The sequence below is a fragment of the Phoenix dactylifera genome, chromosome 13, assembly GCF_051530095.1.
Source record: "Phoenix dactylifera cultivar Ajwa chromosome 13, Ajwa_hap1_PhDact_Kaust_v1.1, whole genome shotgun sequence".
Lineage (NCBI taxonomy): Eukaryota > Viridiplantae > Streptophyta > Magnoliopsida > Arecales > Arecaceae > Phoenix > Phoenix dactylifera.
Genome location: NC_143202.1, coordinates 6264271 through 6277601, shown reverse-complemented (window position 1 = coordinate 6277601; position 13331 = coordinate 6264271).

Genomic DNA, 13331 nt, shown 5'->3' with positions numbered 1-13331 from the left:
GGTTCCTTTGCTTGAGCAATAGCTCCATTGTTATCACGAAACAAAGTTATAGGAGATTCTATGGAAGGAATGATTCCCAATTCTATGATAAATTTTTTAATCCAGACTGCTTCTTTTGTTGCTTCACAAGCTGCAACATATTCTGCTTCCGTTGTGGAATGTGCTACCGTAGCTTATTTACAACTTCTCCAACTAAAAGCTCCATTGTTAATTGTAAAGATGAAACCAGATGTTGATTTTCTATCATTTGGATCGAATTTGAAATCTGAATCAACGTATCCTTCGACCATTAAAGAACCACCTCCATAAACTAAACAATAATTTTTAGTTCTTCTTAAATACTTAAAAATATGCTTCACAGCTGTCCAATGTTTCTCTCCAGGATTGGATTGATAGCTACTCACAACACTTACTGCTTGAGCAATATCTGGCCTAGTACACAATATGGCATACATTAAACTACCCACAACTGAATATTGGAAATTATGTCCTGAAAGATAATTGTCAATCTGTTGATGATTGAATTGTATATGAATTAATGAAATTAATAAAAATTATTTGGCAGTGTTTCATTACATATTTTGCATCTTCGTGAACTCAAGTAATGTAATGAAGTCCTTAGGACTCTATTAAACGATAGGAGGATTTATCTACGAGTCCTTAAACTAGTTCGCAACCTAACAATATACCATTACTAGGACAATAGCATTATCAAGAATAGGTCGTTGCGTGCCATATACGTTAGTTGTCCTCTTAACCAAGAAGTGTAGAGACACTGATATGTCACATAGGTGAAGTATAGGAGTACATTTCACTGAATGTGATCAGTTCCAAAACGCTTTGCTGTCAAGAGATGTTCCGAGCGGATATGAATATAAGTATCCCTCAGATCTGAGATCACCACCGTGACTTGCAAGGAACTTACTGTACTTTGGTACCGGACTATCTAAAGTTGAGAAACATGAACCCCTAATTTTTAGGGATTCAAAATGCACCAAAAAGAGGGATAATCATCTCCTCTTAGATGCCATATTTCACAAAATTTTTGGGATTTTTATCAGCCAAAATTCGTTGGCTAAATGAGGTGTGAGGCGTGGGGGTCTTTTGGCTATAAAAGGACCCCCACGCTTAGGATTTGGGTGTGAGAATTTTTTGAGAGACCTAGAGGTTCTAAAAAATACTAAAACCTGCCGCCACCCCTCTTCTCCTTCCTCTCCTTCATCTCCATCCTTCGTCCCTTCAAAGAAAAATCAAAGGTTGAGTGCTTGGAAGGAGAAAGGATCAGCCATTGCAGCACCTCTGTGCAAGCTACCACTCCCGCAGAGGAAGATCTTCCTAGAGCTTCGCATGGACTATTTTAATCAAGCTGACACTATGTGAGATTGAGTTCACCTAAGTTGGGCAAGAGTCCGGTGATGAAATCCAGCTCTTATCTTGTTGGGGTGATTGCCCTTACTAAGTGCAGATTAATTGGTGTATGTGTATCAAGCATGCATTTACAATTTTGTTGAAATTAAAATCAAACAATTACCACAAAATTTCAAGCTAATAATCAATTTAAACAAGAAAGGTTTAGAGGTTACCAAAGAAAATTTTTCCAGCAATTTTAAAAAAAAATTAGGCAAACCTCTACAGAATTCCTTTTCCAGCAATTCTCTTTTTGATCATCCCAAATTTTTTTTCCTCGATTCCTGATCAAATAATATCAAAAAAAAAATAAAAATTAGTCAGAGAGAAAAAGAAGATAAGAAAAGTAACAACAATAGAAAATATTTTTATTTTAGATAATATATATATATATATTAAAGTTTTTTTTAATGAAAAAAAATATAACTATGCTAGCAATCCTCGGCAACGATGCCAAAAATTGATCAGTTCTTTCAATTTAAAAATAAACCACGCAATAGCACGTATCCTGTAGGATAGTAATTACTGGTGTCGGTCCACTGGGATTGGAGAATAAGTTATTTTTCTGTTAAAAATAAATCAAGAAGAAGAATTTGCTAACTTGATTTAACAAAATTAATCTATGAGTACGAATTAGAATTTATCAAAATAAATGGATCTAGGGTTTGGAGTCCACCACATAGCATTGCACCAGGGTCTGTGTTCTTTATTTTTTTTTAATCTCTTGGAGAGGCATGCAATATTGGCTACAAGCCTTTTAAAATAAAAGCATAAAGAGTTTTAAGAAAATCCATCTTAGGTATAGCAAGAAATGTCTACCTAATTATGCTAACCTAGGGTGCAGTACACCTCTTCTTCCTAGGCATGGATCATCTTAGACTACTTTAGCAAACATGAATAGTAACTAGCATGCTCAAAGTTTAAATTTCATAAAGAAATATTTCATTGAGAATTAGAATTTAAACAAGCTCCAAAAAAATTAAAAGAGTAAGGACTACAATTGCCCTGTTACATTGCTAGGGCTTCATCCAGCCCTAGACTAGATGTTTAGCTGCGCATGGCTTCCGGACGACCTCCCATCTTCATGTGAAAATCTTCCATTCCGTTTGGCATCTCTCTATTCCCAAAATATACCAAAGTATTCTCTCTCCCCCCCTCCTTTCTCTTTTTTTTTATTTCTTTTTCTTCTTTCTCTGGTTCGGCTCTTTTCTCTCTTCTCTTCACCAGAAACAGAGCCTCCCCTGTTTTCTATCGATCCGAGCTCCCTCCTCCAGCCGATGGCCATCCTCCTCCTTATATAGTTGTCACGCCCCGAGCCCGAGGCACGGGAGATGCCGCACGCCCGCACGGCGGGCCGCACAGGCGTGCAAGGCAGCGGATCATATCAAAGCAATCACAGATGTTTAAAAACTGACATAAATATTTAAGTTGTTCAAAAGCAATCTTACAAAATTTCAAATAACATATGCTGACGTAAGTCAAATACTCTAATCAATCTAACTAAAGGATCAATAACTGAAGAAATTGTCGAAAAATCTAGCGCATTCCTCAATCCTGTGAGATCAAGCCTCTGGATCTGAAAAATGGAGAAAACAGAATAATGAGCTACACTAGCCCAGTAAGCAACAAAATACCCCAAAGTAGGGTCAGAGCATATCAGATCAAAATGCAGGATAATGTCTGGAATAAATAACATCATTTTATTGTTTTCAAAACTTATTATCATTTTTCCAAAAATATGATATCAGAATCTCAACATGATAGGCTACGACCACGTAACCCAGTGGCATGGGTTGCACAAAGTGCCAAATCCACTATTTTTATCCACCGATGGCAGCCGGTGTTGCACAAAAGTGTCAAATCCACTATATTTACCCACCGATGGCAGCCGGTGTCCAGAAACCACTATTCTAATCACCGGTGGTGCGGTGTCGAAACCGGTTCCTCACAGATTACAAATCGACAAATTCAACGTATAATCCCCATTGGCGGGGCCAGAACAAAACAGAACAGATCATAGCCATGCTGAGAATACATATATATAAAAACAGATTTCATAAATTTTTCAGTCATAGTTTACGGATTTCAAAGCATAATTTTCAAATGAAATTTAACATGCCAGACCCATTTTATAGAATACAAAATATTTATCAGAATTTAATCTATTTATCAAATAATTTGAAAATCACACTCGAAGTATTAAGTTACTTACCTCTCCTCACTTAATTCCTACTTCAGGTAGGCGGATCAGGTTCACCTGTTAATATTTAATTAATTTCTTTATAAATTTCAGAGCTAAGCAAAATCAAAAGTAATACTATTGGACATGGCCCAACAGGGCTTAGAGTTGGCTCATAATGGGCATGGCCCGATAGGGCCCATATCGGACACGACCCAATTGGCCCGCATAGATCCAGCCCAATAGGGCCCCCAAAGTTGGTCTCTAATGGATTATTTATACATTGCAGAGGCTAATACTTAATTACAGGGTACTGTTTTATAATAAAACTTTAGTGGAGGGACCAATCGAATACATTTGGGGACTCTTATGTAATAATCTTTCTTATAGGGATCAAACATAACTTACAGAAGACCTTTTTATGAAATAACATACTGTCAAGGGCTTAACTGCAAAATTTCATTTATTGACCAAATGGGTTCGGGTTTCGGGTTCTGGTTTCGGGTTCGAGTTCGGGTTCGGATTCGGATTCGGGTTCGGTTTAAAGCTGGGCCCACCGTGAACTGGGCCCAAGTTGGGCCCACTGTGAATTGGGCCCAATCTTGGCCCAGTTCGGCCCATAACGGGCCTTCTTCCTTCCCAATCTCCCCACGGACAGGGGAGATGGGAAAATAGGGGAGGAAGGGGGGGCCGGCCTAGGTGGCTGGACAGTGGCCCAGCCGGCAGCTCGCGGGGGACACGGCCGTCGGTAGGGCGGTCGTGGCCGGCGGCAGAGTGCCACGGCGGCTCGGCCATGGAGGGAGGATCCGAGGATGACCTCGGTTTGGGGCTTGAACAGAAAAAAAAACATGAAATACAGGGCAAGAGAAGGCTTACTGGCGGTCGACGGAGGCGGCGGAAGGAAGATCTCGGCCGCGGCTGTTCGATCCGATGGTCAAGCGACGACGGCGTTCGAAATCGAGAGAATGGATCTCGAAACAGGGGATGGCCGTGAGGGGGATCCGGACAGCACTCGGTCGGAAAGAGGATGCCGGTCACTCGGGAGGCAAGAACAAAGGAAGAAGAGGGAGGAGAGGGAGGAGAGGGAGGAGGGCTCTGGTGATCTCCGAAGGAGGAGGAACGGGGGTTTTATAGCCCCATTAATGGCTCTCCGCCGCGGGAATTGCGGCGGAGGCGAAATCAGCGGCCGTGCATGCGGCCGCGAGGTGGACGCGGGACGACCGCGGTGCAGCCGCGGGATGCCCGCGACATCTCTGCGCCCGAAGAAGATGGAGGGGATCGCATCTGCGATCCCTTGCTACGCCCTTTCCAAAAGGGGTGTTGGGCTGAAGTCGGCTGGGGCTGCCGGCTTCAGCCCAGTATCTCACAATAGTCGTCTGGGGTGCTCATTCGAGAAGGGAGAAGAGATAACGGGCTGCTGATTCCGGGGCGTGATGCTGGAGGGCAGATCGCGGACGAAGAGGAAGAATGGTTGGATCTCAGGAGGAAGGCGTGATCCGTGGAGCGCCGGATTGATTGTAGATGGCCGGATCAATGGAGCTGGCTGCTGGATCGACGGGAGGTTGATGTGCGGACGGAAGAAGATGAGTTGGCTGCGAGATCGAGTCGTCCGGGATGCTGGCAAAAGAAGAAACGGACGCGTGAGGAAATCTGGAACGACTCTCACGGCTTTGCTGGGGTGCTGGAGTTCCGAGAGGGGGATCCGGGTGCGTCATGGACAACGGAAGAGGCTGAAATGCCGGGATCTTGGATGCATCATGGAGAGAATAGAAGCGGAGGATCGTGCGCGGGAGGTGGGGCTATTATTCTGCTGTTGTGACGTGCTGGGACGAGCGGACGGTCTGGGATGATGGCTGCACGCAGCTGATGGCGGAGGAGCTGGTCGCCAGCTGCACGCAGCTGATGGCATGGAGGATTTGCATCGCTAGCTGCTGGATCGATGGGAGGTGTTGCATCGCTAGCTGCACCGCGTGGAGGAGTTGCATTGCGGGAGGAATGGAATCAATGGCTGGCCAATTTGGGAAGAGGTCCCCTGTTTTGGTGCTGTGAAAGAAAGAGTGGAACGTCAGGTTGGATGGTTGCTGATCTGGGAAGGATTTTGTTTTGGGCGCAAGGGAAAAAAATGTGGATTTGAGCCTGGGAGATTTGATAGACACGGGGGTGATGGATCGCATGAGGATTCACCTGGGAAGCTTGGATTAGTGGTCGCGGGAAAGGAATGGGTTTGGTTGGAAATTGGCTTTGGATTTGAGGTGGGTCATGATCGTTGACTTGTCCTTGAGCCCATTGTCATTTAAATTTAATTCTTGCTAAGCTGCTTCAGATCGAACTCGACCAGACAAGACTAAAAACAGGATCGTGACTTAATAAAAAGGGTTAATCAAACCTTTTCCCCATACAAAATTAATTATAACTTTCGATCGAATTGGGACCAAAACCCATTTAATTATAACCTTAGCTTGATTACAACTCCATCAGGTTATCAAACCGGGTCAACACAATCTCCTCCTTATATGTTTTTCTATAGTTTTCATGAAAGATTGCAACCAAGAGAGAAACAAGTTCAGAATCTGGTTTAAGAAAAGAATTATTTTCTTCTTACCATATTTTAAATTTATTTCAATGATTATTCAATTTCATGGTAAAATACATATTTATCAGTTTAAAAACATTGACAAGTGCTATGGAAAGATAACTAAGTTATAGATTATTCAGCACTTATCAGTAGTCAAGTAATCCGATTGGAATGATCACCAGGCCGTCCGATCATAGGAGAAAGAAGGGTTCATAATCCTCTTTTTCCATTCAATGGGATCTCTTATGGCATGTAGGGATGCCACTGTGATCCAATCCTTGAAGATGAACCACGAAAAGAAGATTAAAAGTAGTTTTAATCTTTGTAATTAAATCTGAAATCATAGATATGTTTAGATTAGATCTAAAAGAGATTTTTGATTGATTTAATTGCTGTTTTTATATGATAATTTAGATCTAAAAATCAGATGTATATGATGTATGTTGTTTAGATTAAATTCATGTTAGTTTGTATATATGATGTATGAACATAAATCAAATAAGATTTAAGCATGAATTAAATCTGAAATTAGCATATTTAATTGATAAACTCAGATCTGAAAATAAGTTTAAGAACTAAAAGTTTGTAATTAACATATGATTCAAGACCTATGCAATGATCTGAAATTTTTCATAAACCTACACTTAATTGAGAAGTGATTTAGAATTGTGAATTGAAATCTAATTGACATTGCATAAATCTTGAGGATTTTTGGATTAGCTCAAATCAAGTTTTAGTGAACTTGGTTAGACCTAGGGTTAAAATCAAAGATGGACTAATTGGAGTAATTGATCAAATCTAACTAAGTAGTTATTAGATTAGATCAAGAATACTCAATCAAATACAATAGTTGTACTTGATCAAGTTCATATCTTTAAATAGACCAAATGGAACTTGATTGAGGCTCAGTGGTTGAGCCCGAGTCATTAGGATGATCAAAATCAAAATTGATTAACCAGTCGGTGTCTAAGGTAAGTTTGACAGTTTTGACCGGTGGTTTTTAATTGGGAGCTACTCGCACTAATTCGTCTTTGTCGAGTTAATGGCATATCCCTCCCATCGATCTCACTTATCTGGCCGACTTGATCAATCATTTTTGATTAGATTACTTAATGATTCGAGTTAACCCATGCCTGTAAGAAAAATCAGTGTGACTGATTTAGGTGCCTAAGAATCGGGTTGAATCTAGTTTCTTTTTAATCTGACTTGGTGAAGTCAGTGGGAGGATCAAGATTAACCGGTCCTTCTCTTCTCTTTTTTCTATTAAATCAAATCCTCTAAAATTATTAGGTTCCTAAAATGAAATAGTTATAGAGATAACTAGCTCAAAACCTCTCATTAAGTTGAATGACAATGGGTCCAATGGTTCAATAATCATTGGATGCGCCACACGCCTGGTGCTTATCGACCATTGGAATTATCATCCATAATATGATGATACAATTGTGCTCTCAGATAGGTAATCAGGTTAGCCGAGATACACTCGGGTCTGGCTATTTGTTAGTGAGTTACATTGAATTCTGTCATGTTAATGGTTGGACCTAACCAGGACTTTCAGTGAAAGCGCCACACGCCTGCTGAAAAGGTGCCTAGAGTAAAATTAACACTAGAAATTATTTAGATGAAATAATTGGTTAAGAACCTACTCATTGATGCACATGGGTTAGCCGAGCCACACTCGGGCCCATATGCAATCATGTGGATTCTAGTACCTACTAAAGGATTATGGTAATTCTTCAAATTGAATGTAGAGGTTAACAATTTGTATAAAATAGTGGGAGAACCTTTAGACTAAAGTTCAAGTTTTTGGATCTAATTAATTCATATACTAATAAGGATCATGATTTTTCTTTATGCAAAAACGGCCACAAATTTGTCACTCTGATCCCTCTTAGATAGCGACAAGCTAACGGGACCCAACTTCAATAATTGGTTTAGAAAGCTTAAGATAGTCTTAGAGTACGAACGGACTCTGTACGTTTTGACAGATTCGGCACCTGAGCAGCCCGCACCCAATGCACGGAGAACGGTTCAAGAAATTTATCAAAAATGGCTCAGTGACCAAGTCACAGTCCGGTGCATTATGCTGGCTGCGATGAGCGATGAGTTCAGTCGTAGATTTGAGAACGCTCAGCCCGAAGACATGCTTCAAATGTTGAACGAGTCTTTTGGCATTCCCGACGACGTTGAAAGGCATAAAATGAGTTGTGCCATTTTCAGCGCGCAAGTGAAGGATGGAGCTTCAGTTACTGATAAGTGCTAAATAATACATAAATTAATCTCTTTCTTATAGCACTTATCATTATTTTAATACACATATTTTATAAAGTTAACCATAAAAGATGTGTTACCCTCATCATTGCATTTAAATAAATTAATTCAAGTTTGATTTAATTATTTATTAATTAAGCCTAATGAATGCAGGTCGAGTCAAACTCAATTGGGTAACACCTAAACCCCATCAATTTCTTTCCTTTTCTTTACACGTTATCTCTAATTTTCTCCACGTGTCCAAACTTTCTAATTTGGACATCCTGAGTTCACGCATCTTTTCCCTTGCTCCACATTGAATCCCACGTCCATGTCTCCTCCTCATCTGCGGATGAACTCTATTGCTTCACATCTCCAACCGTTCATCCCGTAGCCAACAACCACCTATTTCTCCGCATCCCTCCCGCGTCCGAGATATTCTCAACACCCATGACACAACCCATTCCTTCCCAGCCAAGTCCAAACTTCAGTCCAAGCCTTCACTTTCCTTCTCCAAATCCCCTGCATCCCAGCTCATGAATTCATTCCCTCTTCTTCTAGACTGATCCCAGCTGGATTCCCAAGTCTCCCGTGCCCAGACAAGCCTAGATTATGCTCCACATCACAGCCATGTCCCTCCTCCGAATCAAGCTAGCTTCTTCCGCTAGATCCCATGCTCATCCCGTTCGGATTGGTTCCATCTCTATGGGATAAACTCAAATCCCATCTTCCGGCTTGATCCCATGGAATCTCCCAACGTCCAAGCTTATCCCTCGCTCCCAGCTCGCTCCCAGCCATCTCATCCCTTGAAATCCTCTCAAATATGTTCATCTTCACCGAGTTGAAGCAACATCAGCCCCTTCCGGATTATGTTCCACATCTGCAGCCAATCCCGTTTGCGAATCCAGCCAAGCTTCCCAGACTTCATGGAAACAAAATAGAGCAGCTCACAAAACAACATCATCCTTATCCCGTATCCAACTTCCTCCCATCTTCTCCATAATCCTCTTCCTCCGAGATCTTCTCCGCATCACCAGCGTCCCAGCTCGTTCCAGCCGTCCGCGATGAAACCAACGCGTCCAAGCACCAATCCCAGCAAATCTCAGCGTTCGCTTGACCCTAGCCCATTTCGAGCATAATGGAAGAGTTCTTCCGCTCCCAGCTACCCACCTGACACCCTTATCCCTTGCTTCAACGGATCAGAGCCGCAACGTCTTTGGGATCAGTCCCACTTGTTCTCAACCGTCTCACGCGTCTTCTCTACGATTCGTCGTCAACTCCTTCCGTGCGATCAAGCTTCCCAACTCAGCCTCTTCCAACATCCGGATCAACTCGAACCTCCACATCCTTATCCTTCCATTCGGAATATCCAGAGAGGAAGAGAGAGAGGATGCCGAGCCTATAAAAGGAGGAGAGTTCTCCTTGGGAAGGCAATCCTTCTTCCCTATCGGGGCTGATCCCAATCAGCTCTTCTCAGGTTGAGTTCCCACAAGAATAAAAGGAGAGAGATTATTTTGGGTATTATGGGAAGAACTTCCCACGGAAAGAAAAAAAATGAATGGAATGAGGGGAGATTAGCTGGAGCTTCTTCCATCATCACGACGTATTCTTCTCTTCTTTTCCACTGCCACTTCCCTCGGAAGAAGTCAGTCATGCCGTCTTCATCCTGCTGTGCTGCTATCGTCCACTTCTACATGGAGGGCTGATCTCTTCACTAGGGCAGGATGAAGCCCTGACAAAGGCGACAACGGTTTTTTGTATTTGTTTATTTCTGTTCTTGGAATTGTATGAACTTCTTTGATCATAATAAATATCTTTTCATCTCATATTTAGATTCTGTGATTTTAAGTATGATGTTTATACAATTATTCTTCATGATCACTAAGTAAGTATAAGATAGTTCATGCTTAAGAAAGATGCAGTGTGCTGCCATCTTAGATTAGGGTAGACATTGCATGCCAACTGAAGATGAATTATTTCTAAATTACTTTTGTGAATTCCTATTTGAATGCTTATTAGGCTTGTAGTCAATGTGCATGTTAATCCAAGGACGAAGTAAAATATAATTAACCATTGTTGCCATGTTAGTGGTGAATTCCTTGCCCTAGGTTCTCTCAATTGATATTAGTTTAATTGCATTTCCTATTAAATTATTTAGTTCAATAGTCTTCACAAATTCTCTTTTTCAAATATTTTTAAGAAAGCAACTGTACCCCAATCCCTGTGGATCGATACCCGTAATCACTATCCTACCAGATACGTGCTATTGCGTGGTTTTTAAAGTTGACTATCAATTTTTGGCGCCGTTGCCGGGGATTGTTAGCATAGTTGTTTTTCTCTTCATAAAAAAAAATTTCAAAAAAATATATATATCTAAAATAAAATAAAAATATTTTCTATTTTTGTTACTTTTCTTATCTCTTTTTTCTCTCTTACTAATTTTTGATTTTTCTCTTGGTATTATTTGATCAGAAATCGAAGAGAAAATCTGGGACGATCAAAAAGGGAACTGCTGGAAAAGAAATGCTGTAGAGGTTTACCTAAAAAAAAAAAAATTGTTGGAAAAATTTTCTTTGGTAATCTCTAAACCTTTATTATTTAAATTGATTCCCAATTAGCTTGAAATTTTATGGTGATTGTTAGATTTTAATTTCAACAAAAGTGTGAATGCATGCTTGATACACATACACCAATTAATCCGCACATAGTAAGGGCAATCACCCCAACAAGATAAGAACTAGATTTCATCACCAGATTTTTTTCCAAATTAGGTGAACCAATTCACACATAACTATCACTTTAATTAAAATTAATTAAACGTTGGCCCCTAGGAACATTCGAGCTCAATAGGACGAATATCACCGAAAGTTGCACCAATTTCGCTCTATGGCTCAGTTGATATCTAGGCAAGCTTTGTCCCTATAAGGAAGACAGTCCATCAGTTCGAGGCAAGTGATTTTTAAGTGGGACCTTTACGAACGCATCGTGACCCCCCCACTTACCTGGGAGCTTACCTGATCAACTCAGTTCATTAGACCGAATTGGAGCCTTAGGTGCCCTCTTCAAAGCAGTTAGGAGCTGTCTAGTGATTTTAGGGCAAATACAAGGATTTGACGTATTTTTCTTTTAGTGCATGCTTGACTGTACTTGACTGATCAGAAGAGTATTAGTGTATGCTAGGGTGTCGTTCCAGATACCCTGAATTAGTACCTTTTGATTTTGAAATAGAGCATTCTATTAGGGCCCTTCGAGCCGAAATCCGCACCTATAGAACCATAGGATCTGCACCACTTATCGAGATGGCTGAAGAACAACCCAAACTGCTAAAGGAGTACTTCACTCCTTCATTTATACCTCTCCATCTTATTTTCGACTACCTGATACCACTATTGTTGTACAGTTTGAAATTAAGTCTAATATCATCCAAATGCTCCCCTCTTTTTATGGACTCAACAATGAAGACCCATACAAACATCTAGATGAGTCCCTTGAGATCTGCACTACTGTCAAAATTCAGAACTTCACTGATGATGCTCTGAAACTTAGGTTGTTCCCTTTCTCCCTTAAGGATACAGCTAAGCAGTGGCTCCATTCATTAGAAGCTAATTCCATTCTTTCATGGGCCCAAATACAACATGAATTTCTAAAAAAATATTTTTTCATAGGAAGAACGAACCAATTTAGGCGTGCTATCACGAGCTTCTCCCAATCTGATGGGAAAGAATTTCATAAAACTTGAAAAAAATTTAGAAACTTACTCCGAAAATGCCCGCATCATCAAATACCCAAATGGCAATTAGTGCAATGTTTTTATGACGGGTTATCTAAACGAAACCGTCAGATGGTTGATGCTTCTTGTGGGAGAACTTCCATGCTTAAGAGTGAACATGAGGCATGGCAATTGTTTGAAAATCTCAATGAAAAATTTCCTTCACCATGCCTCCTCCGCTCGTCAAGCACCCCCAAGTTCTCAAAGAAAAGGGACCATATATGAAGTTGGCCAGTCCATAGGTCTATCTGACAAAGTAGATGCACTGTCCCGCATGTTGGACCAGCTAATGTTTAGAGAACAGCTTACAACCTTTCCCCAAGCACAAGTGTGTGCCCTCTGTTCTAGCCCGTCTCACCCTATTCATGAATGCCCTTCGGCAGCTCAATTTTCTGAATTTGTGCAAGAACAAGTTAATGCTGCCCAAGCACAGTCCCGACCGGGTAATGATCCATATTCTAACACTTATAACCCGGGATGGCGCAACCATCCAAACTTCTCTTGGAAGCAGCAGACTCCCAATACCTCCCAACCTTATTTTCAAAACTTTCAACCCTTTCCGAATGTTCATCCGAACTGTCCTCCTACTCACTATTCACAATTTCAACATGTTCCTCCTCCAGCACCCCAAAGAGATATGGCTTTTAAGCAAAAAGTTTTGACTGCCCTTCAAGGACTCGAAGCCAATACACAATTGTTGCACTCCCATACCCAATCTATTGCTAAATTAGAAATCCAGCTAGGGCAGCTAGCGAGTGCACTAAATAAGAGAGAGGAAGGTAAGCTTCCAAGCCAACCAGTGAGTAACCCGAGAGGGCAGTACATGGCTCAAGAGACTCACCCGAATGATGTTCACCATGAACAAACTAATGCCATCACTACCTTAAGAAGCGGACGTGTAGTGGACAATAATGTTGGAGAAAAAGAACATAAAGAAAATGAAGATAGGAGTATGACTGTGCCTAAAGAGAACCCAAACTCCTCTATGTCGCCATCAAACCCAGTATCGACCACACCTTTTACACCGAAGGCCCCTTTCCCTCAATGTCTGAATGCACCTTCTCCCTTTGGCATGAAAGGAACTTCGTTGGAAGAAATAATGGAGGTTTTTAAACAAGTCAAAATCAACCTCCCTTTTCTTGATGCCATAA